This window comes from Gymnoscopelus braueri (assembly GCF_963280865.1).
Source record: "Gymnoscopelus braueri genome assembly, chromosome: 24".
Classification (NCBI taxonomy): Eukaryota; Metazoa; Chordata; class Actinopteri; order Myctophiformes; family Myctophidae; genus Gymnoscopelus; species Gymnoscopelus braueri.
Genome location: NC_137626.1, coordinates 36,130,031 through 36,148,282, shown reverse-complemented (window position 1 = coordinate 36,148,282; position 18,252 = coordinate 36,130,031).

The window sequence follows — 18,252 nt, the reverse complement described above, 5'->3', positions numbered from 1 at the left end:
AGCCCGAGAGGTGTAAAGATAAGTGTGGCGGACCGTCCAGTGAGGTCAGAGGTCAGAAAAGTGCAGTTTTCTGACAACGGTGGACACTGGACCGGCGCCGGCGGACACTGCCGACACTTCTGACATACGCACGCGTGCGGGGACACCTCCCCTACAACGCCACACTCTCGGATAAGCCCGAGAGGTGTAAAAAAAAGTGTGGCGGACCGTCCAGTGAGGTCAGAGGTCAGAAAAGTGCCGTTTTCAGACAACAGTGGACACTGGACAGGCACAGGTGGACACTGCCGACACTTCTGACATACGCACGCGTGCGGGGACACCTCCCCTACAACGCCACACTCTCGGATAAGCCCGAAAGATGTAAAAAAAAGTGTGGCGGACCGTCCAGTGAGGTCAGAGGTCAGAAAAGTGCAGTTTTCAGACAACGGTGGACACTGGACCGGCGCCGGCGGACACTGCCGACACTTCTGACATACGCACGCGTGCGGGGACACCTCCCCTACAACGCCACACTCTCGGATAAGCCCGAGAGGTGTAAAAAAAAGTGTGGCGGACCGTCCAGTGAGGTCAGAGGTCAGAAAAGTGCCGTTTTCAGACAACAGTGGACACTGGACAGGCACCGGTGGACACTGCCGACACTTCTGACATACGCACGCGTGCGGGGACACCTCCCCTACAACGCCACACTCTCGGATAAGCCCGAGAGGTGTAAAGAAAAGTGTGGCGGACCGTCCAGTGAGGTCAGAGGTCAGAAAAGTGCAGTTTTCAGACAACGGTGGACACTGGACCGGCGCCGGCGGACACTGCCGACACTTCTGACATACGCACGCGTGCGGGGACACCTCCCCTACAACGCCATACTCTCGGATAAGCCCGAGAGATGTAAAAAAAAGTGTGGCGGACCGTCCAGTGAGGTCAGAGGTCAGAAAAGTGCAGTTTTCAGACAACGGTGGACACTGGACCGGCGCCGGCGGACACTGCCGACACTTCTGACATACGCACGCGTGCGGGGACACCTCCCCTACAACGCCAGACTCTCGGATAAGCCCGAGAGGTGTAAAAAAAAGTGTGGCGGACCGTCCAGTGAGGTCAGAGGTCAGAAAAGTGCAGTTTTCAGACAACGGTGGACACTGGACCGGCGCCGGCGGACACTGCCGACACTTCTGACATACGCACGCGTGCGGGGACACCTCCCCTACAACGCCATACTCTCGGATAAGCCCGAGAGATGTAAAAAAAAGTGTGGCGGACCGTCCAGTGAGGTCAGAGGTCAGAAAAGTGCAGTTTTCAGACAACGGTGGACACTGGACCGGCGCCGGCGGACACTGCCGACACTTCTGACATACGCACGCGTGCGGGGACACCTCCCCTACAACGCCACACTCTCGGATAAGCCCGAGAGATGTAAAAAAAAGTGTGGCGGACCGTCCAGTGAGGTCAGAGGTCAGAAAAGTGCAGTTTTCAGACAACGGTGGACACTGGACCGGCGCCGGCGGACACTGCCGACACTTCTGACATACGCACGCGTGCGGGGTCACCTCCCCTACAACGCCACACTCTCGGATAAGCCCGAGAGGTGTAAAAAAAAGTATGGCGGACCGTCCAGTGAGGTCAGAGGTCAGAAAAGTGCCGTACAACAGTGGACACTGGACAGGCACCGGTGGACACTGCCGACACTTCTGACATACGCACGCGTGCGGGGACACCTCCCCTACAACGCCACACTCTCGGATAAGCCCGAGAGGTGTAAAGAAAAGTGTGGCGGACCGTCCAGTGAGGTCAGAGGTCAGAAAAGTGCAGTTTTCTGACAACGGTGGACACTGGACCGGCGCCGGCGGACACTGCCGACACTTCTGACATACGCACGCGTGCGGGGACACCTCCCCTACAACGCCACACTCTCGGATAAGCCCGAGAGGTGTAAAAAAAAGTGTGGCGGACCGTCCAGTGAGGTCAGAGGTCAGAAAAGTGCCGTTTTCAGACAACAGTGGACACTGGACAGGCACAGGTGGACACTGCCGACACTTCTGACATACGCACGCGTGCGGGGACACCTCCCCTACAACGCCACACTCTCGGATAAGCCCGAAAGATGTAAAAAAAAGTGTGGCGGACCGTCCAGTGAGGTCAGAGGTCAGAAAAGTGCAGTTTTCAGACAACGGTGGACACTGGACCGGCGCCGGCGGACACTGCCGACACTTATGACATACGCACGCGTGCGGGGACACCTCCCCTACAACGCCACACTCTCGGATAAGCCCGAGAGGTGTAAAGAAAAGTGTGGCGGACCGTCCAGTGAGGTCAGAGGTCAGAAAAGTGCAGTTTTCAGACAACGGTGGACACTGGACCGGCGCCGGCGGACACTGCCGACACTTCTGACATACGCACGCGTGCGGGGACACCTCCCCTACAACGCCAGACTGTCGGATAAGCCCGAGAGGTGTAAAGAAAAGTGTGGCGGACCGTCCAGTGAGGTCAGAGGTCAGAAAATTGCAGTTTTCAGACAACGGTGGACAATGGACCGGCGCCGGCGGACACTGCCGACACTTCTGACATACGCATGCGTGCGGGGACACCTCCCCTACAACGCCACACTCTCGGATAAGCCCGAGAGGTGTAAAGAAAAGTGTGGCGGACCGTCCAGTGAGGTCAGAGGTCAGAAAAGTGCAGTTTTCAGACAACGGTGGACACTGGACCGGCGCCGGCGGACACTGCCGACACTTCTGACATACGCACGCATGCGGGGACACCTCCCCTACAACGCCAGACTCTCGGATAAGCCCGAGAGGTGTAAAAAAAAGTTTGGCGGACCGTCCAGTGAGGTCAGAGGTCAGAAAAGTGCAGTTTTCAGACAACGGTGGACACTGGACCGGCGCCGGCGGACACTGCTGACACTTCTGACATACGCACGCGTGCGGGGACACCTCCCCTACAACGCCAGACTCTCGGATAAGCCCGAGAGGTGTAAAGAAAAGTGTGGCGGACCGTCCAGTGAGGTCAGAGGTCAGAAAAGTGCAGTTTTCAGACAACGGTGGACACTGGACCGGCGCCGGCGGACAGTGCCGACACTTCTGACATACGCACGCGTGCGGGGACACCTCCCCTACAACGCCACACTCTCGGATAAGCCCGAGAGGTGTAAAAAAAAGTGTGGCGGACCGTCCAGTGAGGTCAGAGGTCAGAAAAGTGCAGTTTTCAGACAACAGTGGACACTGGACAGGCACCGGTGGACACTGCCGACACTTCTGACATACGCACGCGTGCGGGGACACCTCCCCTACAACGCCACACTCTCGGATAAGCCCGAGAGGTGTAAAAAAAAGTGTGGCGGACCGTCCAGTGAGGTCAGAGGTCAGAAAAGTGCCGTTTTCAGACAACAGTGGACACTGGACAGGCACCGGTGGACACTGCCGACACTTCTGACATAAGCATGCGTGCGGGGACACCTCCCCTACATAGCCACACTCTCGGATAAGCCCGAGAGGTGTAAAAAAAAGTGTGGCGGACCGTCCAGTGAGGTCAGAGGTCAGAAAAGTGCAGTTTTCAGACAACAGTGGACGCTGGACAGGCACCGGTGGACACTTCCGACACTTCTGACATACGCACGCGTGCGGGGACACCTCCCCTACAACGCCACACTCTCGGATAAGCCCGAGAGGTGTAAAAAAAAGTGTGGCGGACCGTCCAGTGAGGTCAGAGGTCAGAAAAGTGCCGTTTTCAGACAACAGTGGACACTGGACAGGCACCGGTGGACACTGCCGACACTTCTGACATAAGCATGCGTGCGGGGACACCTCCCCTACATAGCCACACTCTCGGATAAGCCCGAGAGGTGTAAAAAAAAGTGTGGCGGACCGTCCAGTGAGGTCAGAGGTCAGAAAAGTGCCGTTTTCAGACAACGGTGGACACTGGACCGGCGCCGGCGGACACTGCCGACACTTCTGACATACGCACGCGTGCGGGGACACCTCCCCTACAACGCCACACTCTCGGATAAGCCCGAGAGGTGTAAAAAAAAGTGTGGCGGACCGTCCAGTGAGGTCAGAGGTCAGAAAAGTGCAGTTTTCAGACAACAGTGGACACTGGACAGGCACCGGTGGACACTGCCGACACTTCTGACATACGCACGCGTGCGGGGACACCTCCCCTACAACGCCACACTCTCGGATAAGCCCGAGAGGTGTAAAAAAAAGTGTGGCGGACCGTCCAGTGAGGTCAGAGGTCAGAAAAGTGCCGTTTTCAGACAACAGTGGACACTGGACAGGCACCGGTGGACACTGCCGACACTTCTGACATAAGCATGCGTGCGGGGACACCTCCCCTACATAGCCACACTCTCGGATAAGCCCGAGAGGTGTAAAGAAAAGTGTGGCGGACCGTCCAGTGAGGTCAGAGGTCAGAAAAGTGCAGTTTTCAGACAACGGTGGACACTGGACCGGCGCCGGCGGACACTGCCGACACTTCTGACATACGCACGCGTGCGGGGACACCTCCCCTACAACGCCACACTCTCGGATAAGCCCGAGAGATGTAAAAAAAAGTGTGGCGGACCGTCCAGTGAGGTCAGAGGTCAGAAAAGTGCCGTTTTCAGACAACAGTGGACACTGGACAGGCACCGGTGGACACTGCCGACACTTCTGACATAAGCATGCGTGCGGGGACACCTCCCCTACATAGCCACACTCTCGGATAAGCCCGAGAGGTGTAAAAAAAAGTGTGGCGGACCGTCCAGTGAGGTCAGAGGTCAGAAAAGTGCCGTTTTCAGACAACGGTGGACACTGGACCGGCGCCGGCGGACACTGCCGACACTTCTGACATACGCACGCGTGCGGGGACACCTCCCCTACAACGCCACACTCTCGGATAAGCCCGAGAGGTGTAAAAAAAAGTGTGGCGGACCGTCCAGTGAGGTCAGAGGTCAGAAAAGTGCAGTTTTCAGACAACAGTGGACACTGGACAGGCACCGGTGGACACTGCCGACACTTCTGACATACGCACGCGTGCGGGGACACCTCCCCTACAACGCCACACTCTCGGATAAGCCCGAGAGGTGTAAAAAAAAGTGTGGCGGACCGTCCAGTGAGGTCAGAGGTCAGAAAAGTGCCGTTTTCAGACAACAGTGGACACTGGACAGGCACCGGTGGACACTGCCGACACTTCTGACATAAGCATGCGTGCGGGGACACCTCCCCTACATAGCCACACTCTCGGATAAGCCCGAGAGGTGTAAAGAAAAGTGTGGCGGACCGTCCAGTGAGGTCAGAGGTCAGAAAAGTGCAGTTTTCAGACAACGGTGGACACTGGACCGGCGCCGGCGGACACTGCCGACACTTCTGACATACGCACGCATGCGGGGACACCTCCCCTACAACGCCAGACTCTCGGATAAGCCCGAGAGGTGTAAAGAAAAGTGTGGCGGACCGTCCAGTGAGGTCAGAGGTCAGAAAAGTGCAGTTTTCAGACAACGGTGGACACTGGACCGGCGCCGGCGGACACTGCCGACACTTCTGACATACGCACGCGTGCGGGGACACCTCCCCTACAACGCCAGACTCTCGGATAAGCCCGAGAGGTGTAAAGAAAAGTGTGGCGGACCGTCCAGTGAGGTCAGAGGTCAGAAAAGTGCAGTTTTCAGGCAACGGTGGACACTGGACCGGCGCCGGCGGACACTGCCGACACTTCTGACATACGCACGCGTGCGGGGACACCTCCCCTACAACGCCATACTCTCGGATAAGCCCGAGAGATGTAAAAAAAAGTGTGGCGGACCGTCCAGTGAGGTCAGAGGTCAGAAAAGTGCAGTTTTCAGACAACGGTGGACACTGGACCGGCGCCGGCGGACACTGCCGACACTTCTGACATACGCACGCGTGCGGGGACACCTCCCCTACAACGCCAGACTCTCGGATAAGCCCGAGAGGTGTAAAAAAAAGTGTGGCGGACCGTCCAGTGAGGTCAGAGGTCAGAAAAGTGCAGTTTTTAGACAACGGTGGACACTGGACCGGCGCCGGCGGACACTGCCGACACTTCTGACATACGCACGCGTGCGGGGACACCTCCCCTACAACGCCATACTCTCGGATAAGCCCGAGAGATGTAAAAAAAAGTGTGGCGGACCGTCCAGTGAGGTCAGAGGTCAGAAAAGTGCAGTTTTCAGACAACGGTGGACACTGGACCGGCGCCGGCGGACACTGCCGACACTTCTGACATACGCACGCGTGCGGGGACACCTCCCCTACAACGCCACACTCTCGGATAAGCCCGAGAGATGTAAAAAAAAGTGTGGCGGACCGTCCAGTGAGGTCAGAGGTCAGAAAAGTGCAGTTTTCAGACAACGGTGGACACTGGACCGGCGCCGGCGGACACTGCCGACACTTCTGACATACGCACGCGTGCGGGGTCACCTCCCCTACAACGCCACACTCTCGGATAAGCCCGAGAGGTGTAAAAAAAAGTATGGCGGACCGTCCAGTGAGGTCAGAGGTCAGAAAAGTGCCGTTTTCAGACAACAGTGGACACTGGACAGGCACCGGTGGACACTGCCGACACTTCTGACATACGCACGCGTGCGGGGACACCTCCCCTACAACGCCACACTCTCGGATAAGCCCGAGAGGTGTAAAGAAAAGTGTGGCGGACCGTCCAGTGAGGTCAGAGGTCAGAAAAGTGCAGTTTTCTGACAACGGTGGACACTGGACCGGCGCCGGCGGACACTGCCGACACTTCTGACATACGCACGCGTGCGGGGACACCTCCCCTACAACGCCACACTCTCGGATAAGCCCGAGAGGTGTAAAAAAAAGTGTGGCGGACCGTCCAGTGAGGTCAGAGGTCAGAAAAGTGCCGTTTTCAGACAACAGTGGACACTGGACAGGCACAGGTGGACACTGCCGACACTTCTGACATACGCACGCGTGCGGGGACACCTCCCCTACAACGCCACACTCTCGGATAAGCCCGAAAGATGTAAAAAAAAGTGTGGCGGACCGTCCAGTGAGGTCAGAGGTCAGAAAAGTGCAGTTTTCAGACAACGGTGGACACTGGACCGGCGCCGGCGGACACTGCCGACACTTCTGACATACGCACGCGTGCGGGGACACCTCCCCTACAACGCCACACTCTCGGATAAGCCCGAGAGGTGTAAAAAAAAGTGTGGCGGACCGTCCAGTGAGGTCAGAGGTCAGAAAAGTGCCGTTTTCAGACAACAGTGGACACTGGACAGGCACCGGTGGACACTGCCGACACTTCTGACATACGCACGCGTGCGGGGACACCTCCCCTACAACGCCACACTCTCGGATAAGCCCGAGAGGTGTAAAGAAAAGTGTGGCGGACCGTCCAGTGAGGTCAGAGGTCAGAAAAGTGCAGTTTTCAGACAACGGTGGACACTGGACCGGCGCCGGCGGACACTGCCGACACTTCTGACATACGCACGCGTGCGGGGACACCTCCCCTACAACGCCAGACTCTCGGATAAGCCCGAGAGGTGTAAAGAAAAGTGTGGCGGACCGTCCAGTGAGGTCAGAGGTCAGAAAAGTGCAGTTTTCAGACAACGGTGGACACTGGACCGGCGCCGGCGGACACTGCCGACACTTCTGACATACGCACGCGTGCGGGGACACCTCCCCTACAACGCCATACTCTCGGATAAGCCCGAGAGATGTAAAAAAAAGTGTGGCGGACCGTCCAGTGAGGTCAGAGGTCAGAAAAGTGCAGTTTTCAGACAACGGTGGACACTGGACCGGCGCCGGCGGACACTGCCGACACTTCTGACATACGCACGCGTGCGGGGACACCTCCCCTACAACGCCACACTCTCGGATAAGCCCGAGAGATGTAAAAAAAAGTGTGGCGGACCGTCCAGTGAGGTCAGAGGTCAGAAAAGTGCAGTTTTCAGACAACGGTGGACACTGGACCGGCGCCGGCGGACACTGCCGACACTTCTGACATACGCACGCGTGCGGGGTCACCTCCCCTACAACGCCACTCTCTCGGATAAGCCCGAGAGGTGTAAAAAAAAGTGTGGCGGACCGTCCAGTAAGGTCAGAGGTCAGAAAAGTGCCGTTTTCAGACAACAGTGGACACTGGACAGGCACCGGTGGACACTGCCGACACTTCTGACATACGCACGCGTGCGGGGACACCTCCCCTACAACGCCACACTCTCGGATAAGCCCGAGAGGTGTAAAGAACAGTGTGGCGGACCGTCCAGTGAGGTCAGAGGTCAGAAAAGTGCAGTTTTCAGACAACGGTGGACACTGGACCGGCGCCGGCGGACACTGCCGACACTTCTGACATACGCACGCGTGCGGGGACACCTCCCCTACAACGCCAGACTCTCGGATAAGCCCGAGAGGTGTAAAGAAAAGTGTGGCGGACCGTCCAGTGAGGTCAGAGGTCAGAAAAGTGCAGTTTTCAGACAACGGTGGACAATGGACCGGCGCCGGCGGACACTGCCGACACTTCTGACATACGCATGCGTGCGGGGACACCTCCCCTACAACGCCACACTCTCGGATAAGCCCGAGAGGTGTAAAGAAAAGTGTGGCGGACCGTCCAGTGAGGTCAGAGGTCAGAAAAGTGCAGTTTTCAGACAACGGTGGACACTGGACCGGCGCCGGCGGACACTGCCGACACTTCTGACATACGCACGCGTGCGGGGACACCTCCCCTACAACGCCAGACTCTCGGATAAGCCCGAGAGGTGTAAAAAAAAGTTTGGCGGACCGTCCAGTGAGGTCAGAGGTCAGAAAAGTGCAGTTTTCAGACAACGGTGGACACTGGACCGGCGCCGGCGGACACTGCCGACACTTCTGACATACGCACGCGTGCGGGGTCACCTCCCCTACAACGCCACACTCTCGGATAAGCCCGAGAGGTGTAAAAAAAAGTATGGCGGACCGTCCAGTGAGGTCAGAGGTCAGAAAAGTGCCGTTTTCAGACAACAGTGGACACTGGACAGGCACCGGTGGACACTGCCGACACTTCTGACATACGCACGCGTGCGGGGACACCTCCCCTACAACGCCACACTCTCGGATAAGCCCGAGAGGTGTAAAGAAAAGTGTGGCGGACCGTCCAGTGAGGTCAGAGGTCAGAAAAGTGCAGTTTTCTGACAACGGTGGACACTGGACCGGCGCCGGCGGACACTGCCGACACTTCTGACATACGCACGCGTGCGGGGACACCTCCCCTACAACGCCACACTCTCGGATAAGCCCGAGAGGTGTAAAAAAAAGTGTGGCGGACCGTCCAGTGAGGTCAGAGGTCAGAAAAGTGCCGTTTTCAGACAACAGTGGACACTGGACAGGCACAGGTGGACACTGCCGACACTTCTGACATACGCACGCGTGCGGGGACACCTCCCCTACAACGCCACACTCTCGGATAAGCCCGAAAGATGTAAAAAAAAGTGTGGCGGACCGTCCAGTGAGGTCAGAGGTCAGAAAAGTGCAGTTTTCAGACAACGGTGGACACTGGACCGGCGCCGGCGGACACTGCCGACACTTCTGACATACGCACGCGTGCGGGGACACCTCCCCTACAACGCCACACTCTCGGATAAGCCCGAGAGGTGTAAAAAAAAGTGTGGCGGACCGTCCAGTGAGGTCAGAGGTCAGAAAAGTGCCGTTTTCAGACAACAGTGGACACTGGACAGGCACCGGTGGACACTGCCGACACTTCTGACATACGCACGCGTGCGGGGACACCTCCCCTACAACGCCACACTCTCGGATAAGCCCGAGAGGTGTAAAGAAAAGTGTGGCGGACCGTCCAGTGAGGTCAGAGGTCAGAAAAGTGCAGTTTTCAGACAACGGTGGACACTGGACCGGCGCCGGCGGACACTGCCGACACTTCTGACATACGCACGCGTGCGGGGACACCTCCCCTACAACGCCAGACTCTCGGATAAGCCCGAGAGGTGTAAAGAAAAGTGTGGCGGACCGTCCAGTGAGGTCAGAGGTCAGAAAAGTGCAGTTTTCAGACAACGGTGGACACTGGACCGGCGCCGGCGGACACTGCCGACACTTCTGACATACGCACGCGTGCGGGGACACCTCCCCTACAACGCCATACTCTCGGATAAGCCCGAGAGATGTAAAAAAAAGTGTGGCGGACCGTCCAGTGAGGTCAGAGGTCAGAAAAGTGCAGTTTTCAGACAACGGTGGACACTGGACCGGCGCCGGCGGACACTGCCGACACTTCTGACATACGCACGCGTGCGGGGACACCTCCCCTACAACGCCACACTCTCGGATAAGCCCGAGAGATGTAAAAAAAAGTGTGGCGGACCGTCCAGTGAGGTCAGAGGTCAGAAAAGTGCAGTTTTCAGACAACGGTGGACACTGGACCGGCGCCGGCGGACACTGCCGACACTTCTGACATACGCACGCGTGCGGGGTCACCTCCCCTACAACGCCACTCTCTCGGATAAGCCCGAGAGGTGTAAAAAAAAGTGTGGCGGACCGTCCAGTAAGGTCAGAGGTCAGAAAAGTGCCGTTTTCAGACAACAGTGGACACTGGACAGGCACCGGTGGACACTGCCGACACTTCTGACATACGCACGCGTGCGGGGACACCTCCCCTACAACGCCACACTCTCGGATAAGCCCGAGAGGTGTAAAGAAAAGTGTGGCGGACCGTCCAGTGAGGTCAGAGGTCAGAAAAGTGCAGTTTTCAGACAACGGTGGACACTGGACCGGCGCCGGCGGACACTGCCGACACTTCTGACATACGCACGCGTGCGGGGACACCTCCCCTACAACGCCAGACTCTCGGATAAGCCCGAGAGGTGTAAAGAAAAGTGTGGCGGACCGTCCAGTGAGGTCAGAGGTCAGAAAAGTGCAGTTTTCAGACAACGGTGGACAATGGACCGGCGCCGGCGGACACTGCCGACACTTCTGACATACGCATGCGTGCGGGGACACCTCCCCTACAACGCCACACTCTCGGATAAGCCCGAGAGGTGTAAAGAAAAGTGTGGCGGACCGTCCAGTGAGGTCAGAGGTCAGAAAAGTGCAGTTTTCTGACAACGGTGGACACTGGACCGGCGCCGGCGGACACTGCCGACACTTCTGACATACGCACGCGTGCGGGGACACCTCCCCTACAACGCCACACTCTCGGATAAGCCCGAGAGGTGTAAAAAAAAGTGTGGCGGACCGTCCAGTGAGGTCAGAGGTCAGAAAAGTGCCGTTTTCAGACAACAGTGGACACTGGACAGGCACAGGTGGACACTGCCGACACTTCTGACATACGCACGCGTGCGGGGACACCTCCCCTACAACGCCACACTCTCGGATAAGCCCGAAAGATGTAAAAAAAAGTGTGGCGGACCGTCCAGTGAGGTCAGAGGTCAGAAAAGTGCAGTTTTCAGACAACGGTGGACACTGGACCGGCGCCGGCGGACACTGCCGACACTTCTGACATACGCACGCGTGCGGGGACACCTCCCCTACAACGCCACACTCTCGGATAAGCCCGAGAGGTGTAAAAAAAAGTGTGGCGGACCGTCCAGTGAGGTCAGAGGTCAGAAAAGTGCCGTTTTCAGACAACAGTGGACACTGGACAGGCACCGGTGGACACTGCCGACACTTCTGACATACGCACGCGTGCGGGGACACCTCCCCTACAACGCCACACTCTCGGATAAGCCCGAGAGGTGTAAAGAAAAGTGTGGCGGACCGTCCAGTGAGGTCAGAGGTCAGAAAAGTGCAGTTTTCAGACAACGGTGGACACTGGACCGGCGCCGGCGGACACTGCCGACACTTCTGACATACGCACGCGTGCGGGGACACCTCCCCTACAACGCCAGACTCTCGGATAAGCCCGAGAGGTGTAAAGAAAAGTGTGGCGGACCGTCCAGTGAGGTCAGAGGTCAGAAAAGTGCAGTTTTCAGACAACGGTGGACACTGGACCGGCGCCGGCGGACACTGCCGACACTTCTGACATACGCACGCGTGCGGGGACACCTCCCCTACAACGCCATACTCTCGGATAAGCCCGAGAGATGTAAAAAAAAGTGTGGCGGACCGTCCAGTGAGGTCAGAGGTCAGAAAAGTGCAGTTTTCAGACAACGGTGGACACTGGACCGGCGCCGGCGGACACTGCCGACACTTCTGACATACGCACGCGTGCGGGGACACCTCCCCTACAACGCCACACTCTCGGATAAGCCCGAGAGATGTAAAAAAAAGTGTGGCGGACCGTCCAGTGAGGTCAGAGGTCAGAAAAGTGCAGTTTTCAGACAACGGTGGACACTGGACCGGCGCCGGCGGACACTGCCGACACTTCTGACATACGCACGCGTGCGGGGTCACCTCCCCTACAACGCCACTCTCTCGGATAAGCCCGAGAGGTGTAAAAAAAAGTGTGGCGGACCGTCCAGTAAGGTCAGAGGTCAGAAAAGTGCCGTTTTCAGACAACAGTGGACACTGGACAGGCACCGGTGGACACTGCCGACACTTCTGACATACGCACGCGTGCGGGGACACCTCCCCTACAACGCCACACTCTCGGATAAGCCCGAGAGGTGTAAAGAAAAGTGTGGCGGACCGTCCAGTGAGGTCAGAGGTCAGAAAAGTGCAGTTTTCAGACAACGGTGGACACTGGACCGGCGCCGGCGGACACTGCCGACACTTCTGACATACGCACGCGTGCGGGGACACCTCCCCTACAACGCCAGACTCTCGGATAAGCCCGAGAGGTGTAAAGAAAAGTGTGGCGGACCGTCCAGTGAGGTCAGAGGTCAGAAAAGTGCAGTTTTCAGACAACGGTGGACACTGGACCGGCGCCGGCGGACACTGCCGACACTTCTGACATACGCACGCGTGCGGGGACACCTCCCCTACAACGCCACACTCTCGGATAAGCCCGAGAGGTGTAAAAAAAAGTGTGGCGGACCGTCCAGTGAGGTCAGAGGTCAGAAAAGTGCCGTTTTCAGACAACAGTGGACACTGGACAGGCACCGGTGGACACTGCCGACACTTCTGACATACGCACGCGTGCGGGGACACCTCCCCTACAACGCCACACTCTCGGATAAGCCCGAGAGGTGTAAAGAAAAGTGTGGCGGACCGTCCAGTGAGGTCAGAGGTCAGAAAAGTGCAGTTTTCAGACAACGGTGGACACTGGACCGGCGCCGGCGGACACTGCCGACACTTCTGACATACGCACGCGTGCGGGGACACCTCCCCTACAACGCCAGACTCTCGGATAAGCCCGAGAGGTGTAAAGAAAAGTGTGGCGGACCGTCCAGTGAGGTCAGAGGTCAGAAAAGTGCAGTTTTCAGACAACGGTGGACACTGGACCGGCGCCGGCGGACACTGCCGACACTTCTGACATACGCACGCGTGCGGGGACACCTCCCCTACAACGCCATACTCTCGGATAAGCCCGAGAGATGTAAAAAAAAGTGTGGCGGACCGTCCAGTGAGGTCAGAGTTCAGAAAAGTGCAGTTTTCAGACAACGGTGGACACTGGACCGGCGCCGGCGGACACTGCCGACACTTCTGACATACGCACGCGTGCGGGGACACCTCCCCTACAACGCCACACTCTCGGATAAGCCCGAGAGATGTAAAAAAAAGTGTGGCGGACCGTCCAGTGAGGTCAGAGGTCAGAAAAGTGCAGTTTTCAGACAACGGTGGACACTGGACCGGCGCCGGCGGACACTGCCGACACTTCTGACATACGCACGCGTGCGGGGTCACCTCCCCTACAACGCCACTCTCTCGGATAAGCCCGAGAGGTGTAAAAAAAAGTGTGGCGGACCGTCCAGTAAGGTCAGAGGTCAGAAAAGTGCCGTTTTCAGACAACAGTGGACACTGGACAGGCACCGGTGGACACTGCCGACACTTCTGACATACGCACGCGTGCGGGGACACCTCCCCTACAACGCCACACTCTCGGATAAGCCCGAGAGGTGTAAAGAAAAGTGTGGCGGACCGTCCAGTGAGGTCAGAGGTCAGAAAAGTGCAGTTTTCAGACAACGGTGGACACTGGACCGGCGCCGGCGGACACTGCCGACACTTCTGACATACGCACGCGTGCGGGGACACCTCCCCTACAACGCCAGACTCTCGGATAAGCCCGAGAGGTGTAAAGAAAAGTGTGGCGGACCGTCCAGTGAGGTCAGAGGTCAGAAAAGTGCAGTTTTCAGACAACGGTGGACAATGGACCGGCGCCGGCGGACACTGCCGACACTTCTGACATACGCATGCGTGCGGGGACACCTCCCCTACAACGCCACACTCTCGGATAAGCCCGAGAGGTGTAAAGAAAAGTGTGGCGGACCGTCCAGTGAGGTCAGAGGTCAGAAAAGTGCAGTTTTCTGACAACGGTGGACACTGGACCGGCGCCGGCGGACACTGCCGACACTTCTGACATACGCACGCGTGCGGGGACACCTCCCCTACAACGCCACACTCTCGGATAAGCCCGAGAGGTGTAAAAAAAAGTGTGGCGGACCGTCCAGTGAGGTCAGAGGTCAGAAAAGTGCCGTTTTCAGACAACAGTGGACACTGGACAGGCACAGGTGGACACTGCCGACACTTCTGACATACGCACGCGTGCGGGGACACCTCCCCTACAACGCCACACTCTCGGATAAGCCCGAAAGATGTAAAAAAAAGTGTGGCGGACCGTCCAGTGAGGTCAGAGGTCAGAAAAGTGCAGTTTTCAGACAACGGTGGACACTGGACCGGCGCCGGCGGACACTGCCGACACTTCTGACATACGCACGCGTGCGGGGACACCTCCCCTACAACGCCACACTCTCGGATAAGCCCGAGAGGTGTAAAAAAAAGTGTGGCGGACCGTCCAGTGAGGTCAGAGGTCAGAAAAGTGCCGTTTTCAGACAACAGTGGACACTGGACAGGCACCGGTGGACACTGCCGACACTTCTGACATACGCACGCGTGCGGGGACACCTCCCCTACAACGCCACACTCTCGGATAAGCCCGAGAGGTGTAAAGAAAAGTGTGGCGGACCGTCCAGTGAGGTCAGAGGTCAGAAAAGTGCAGTTTTCAGACAACGGTGGACACTGGACCGGCGCCGGCGGACACTGCCGACACTTCTGACATACGCACGCGTGCGGGGACACCTCCCCTACAACGCCAGACTCTCGGATAAGCCCGAGAGGTGTAAAGAAAAGTGTGGCGGACCGTCCAGTGAGGTCAGAGGTCAGAAAAGTGCAGTTTTCAGACAACGGTGGACACTGGACCGGCGCCGGCGGACACTGCCGACACTTCTGACATACGCACGCGTGCGGGGACACCTCCCCTACAACGCCATACTCTCGGATAAGCCCGAGAGATGTAAAAAAAAGTGTGGCGGACCGTCCAGTGAGGTCAGAGGTCAGAAAAGTGCAGTTTTCAGACAACGGTGGACACTGGACCGGCGCCGGCGGACACTGCCGACACTTCTGACATACGCACGCGTGCGGGGACACCTCCCCTACAACGCCACACTCTCGGATAAGCCCGAGAGATGTAAAAAAAAGTGTGGCGGACCGTCCAGTGAGGTCAGAGGTCAGAAAAGTGCAGTTTTCAGACAACGGTGGACACTGGACCGGCGCCGGCGGACACTGCCGACACTTCTGACATACGCACGCGTGCGGGGTCACCTCCCCTACAACGCCACTCTCTCGGATAAGCCCGAGAGGTGTAAAAAAAAGTGTGGCGGACCGTCCAGTAAGGTCAGAGGTCAGAAAAGTGCCGTTTTCAGACAACAGTGGACACTGGACAGGCACCGGTGGACACTGCCGACACTTCTGACATACGCACGCGTGCGGGGACACCTCCCCTACAACGCCACACTCTCGGATAAGCCCGAGAGGTGTAAAGAAAAGTGTGGCGGACCGTCCAGTGAGGTCAGAGGTCAGAAAAGTGCAGTTTTCAGACAACGGTGGACACTGGACCGGCGCCGGCGGACACTGCCGACACTTCTGACATACGCACGCGTGCGGGGACACCTCCCCTACAACGCCAGACTCTCGGATAAGCCCGAGAGGTGTAAAGAAAAGTGTGGCGGACCGTCCAGTGAGGTCAGAGGTCAGAAAAGTGCAGTTTTCAGACAACGGTGGACAATGGACCGGCGCCGGCGGACACTGCCGACACTTCTGACATACGCATGCGTGCGGGGACACCTCCCCTACAACGCCACACTCTCGGATAAGCCCGAGAGGTGTAAAGAAAAGTGTGGCGGACCGTCCAGTGAGGTCAGAGGTCAGAAAAGTGCAGTTTTCAGACAACGGTGGACACTGGACCGGCGCCGGCGGACACTGCCGACACTTCTGACATACGCACGCGTGCGGGGACACCTCCCCTACAACGCCAGACTCTCGGATAAGCCCGAGAGGTGTAAAAAAAAGTTTGGCGGACCGTCCAGTGAGGTCAGAGGTCAGAAAAGTGCAGTTTTCAGACAACGGTGGACACTGGACCGGCGCCGGCGGACACTGCCGACACTTCTGACATACGCACGCGTGCAGGGACACCTCCCCTACAACGCCAGACTCTCGGATAAGCCCGAGAGGTGTAAAGAAAAGTGTGGCGGACCGTCCAGTGAGGTCAGAGGTCAGAAAAGTGCAGTTTTCAGACAACGGTGGACACTGGACCGGCGCCGGCGGACACTGCCGACACTTCTGACATACGCACGCGTGCGGGGACACCTCCCCTACAACGCCACACTCTCGGATAAGCCCGAGAGGTGTAAAAAAAAGTGTGGCGGACCGTCCAGTGAGGTCAGAGGTCAGAAAAGTGTCGTTTTCAGACAACGGTGGACACTGGACCGGCGCCGGCGGACACTGCCGACACTTCTGACATACGCACGCGTGCGGGGACACCTCCCCTACAACGCCACACTCTCGGATAAGCCCGAGAGGTGTAAAAAAAAGTGTGGCGGACCGTCCAGTGAGGTCAGAGGTCAGAAAAGTGCAGTTTTCAGACAACAGTGGACACTGGACAGGCACCGGTGGACACTGCCGACACTTCTGACATACGCACGCGTGCGGGGACACCTCCCCTACAACGCCACACTCTCGGATAAGCCCGAGAGGTGTAAAAAAAAGTGTGGCGGACCGTCCAGTGAGGTCAGAGGTCAGAAAAGTGCCGTTTTCAGACAACAGTGGACACTGGACAGGCACCGGTGGACACTGCCGACACTTCTGACATAAGCATGCGTGCGGTGACACCTCCCCTACATAGCCACACTCTCGGATAAGCCCGAGAGGTGTAAAGAAAAGTGTGGCGGACCGTCCAGTGAGGTCAGAGGTCAGAAAAGTGCAGTTTTCAGACAACGGTGGACACTGGACCGGCGCCGGCGGACACTGCCGACACTTCTGACATACGCACGCGTGCGGGGACACCTCCCCTACAACGCCAGACTCTCGGATAAGCCCGAGAGGTGTAAAGAAAAGTTTGGCGGACCGTCCAGTGAGGTCAGAGGTCAGAAAAGTGCAGTTTTCAGACAACGGTGGACACTGGACCGGCGCCGGCGGACACTGCCGACACTTTTGACATACGCACGCGTGCGGGGACACCTCCCCTACAACGCCACACTCTCGGATAAGCCCGAGAGGTGTAAAGAAAAGTGTGGCGGACCGTCCAGTGAGGTCAGAGGTCAGAAAAGTGCAGTTTTCAGACAACGGTGGACACTGGACCGGCGCCGGCGGACACTGCCGACACTTCTGACATACGCACGCGTGCGGGGACACCTCCCCTACAACGCCAGACTCTCGGATAAGCCCGAGAGGTGTAAAGAAAAGTGTGGCGGACCGTCCAGTGAGGTCAGAGGTCAGAAATGTGCAGTTTTCAGACAACGGTGGACACTGGACCGGCGCCGGCAGACACTGCCGACACTTCTGACATACGCACGCGTGCGGGGACACCTTCCCTACAACGCCAGACTCTCGGATAAGCCCGAGAGGTGTAAAGAAAAGTGTGGCGGACCGTCCAGTGAGGTCAGAGGTCAGAAAAGTGCAGTTTTCAGACAACAGTGGACACTGGACCGGCGCCGGCGGACACTGCCGACACTTCTGACATACGCACGCGTGCGGGGACACCTCCCCTACAACGCCACACTCTCGGATAAGCCCGAGAGGTGTAAAAAAAAGTGTGGCGGACCGTCCAGTGAGGTCAGAGGTCAGAAAAGTGCAGTTTTCAGACAACAGTGGACACTGGACAGGCACCGGTGGACACTGCCGACACTTCTGACATACGCACGCGTGCGGGGACACCTCCCCTACAACGCCT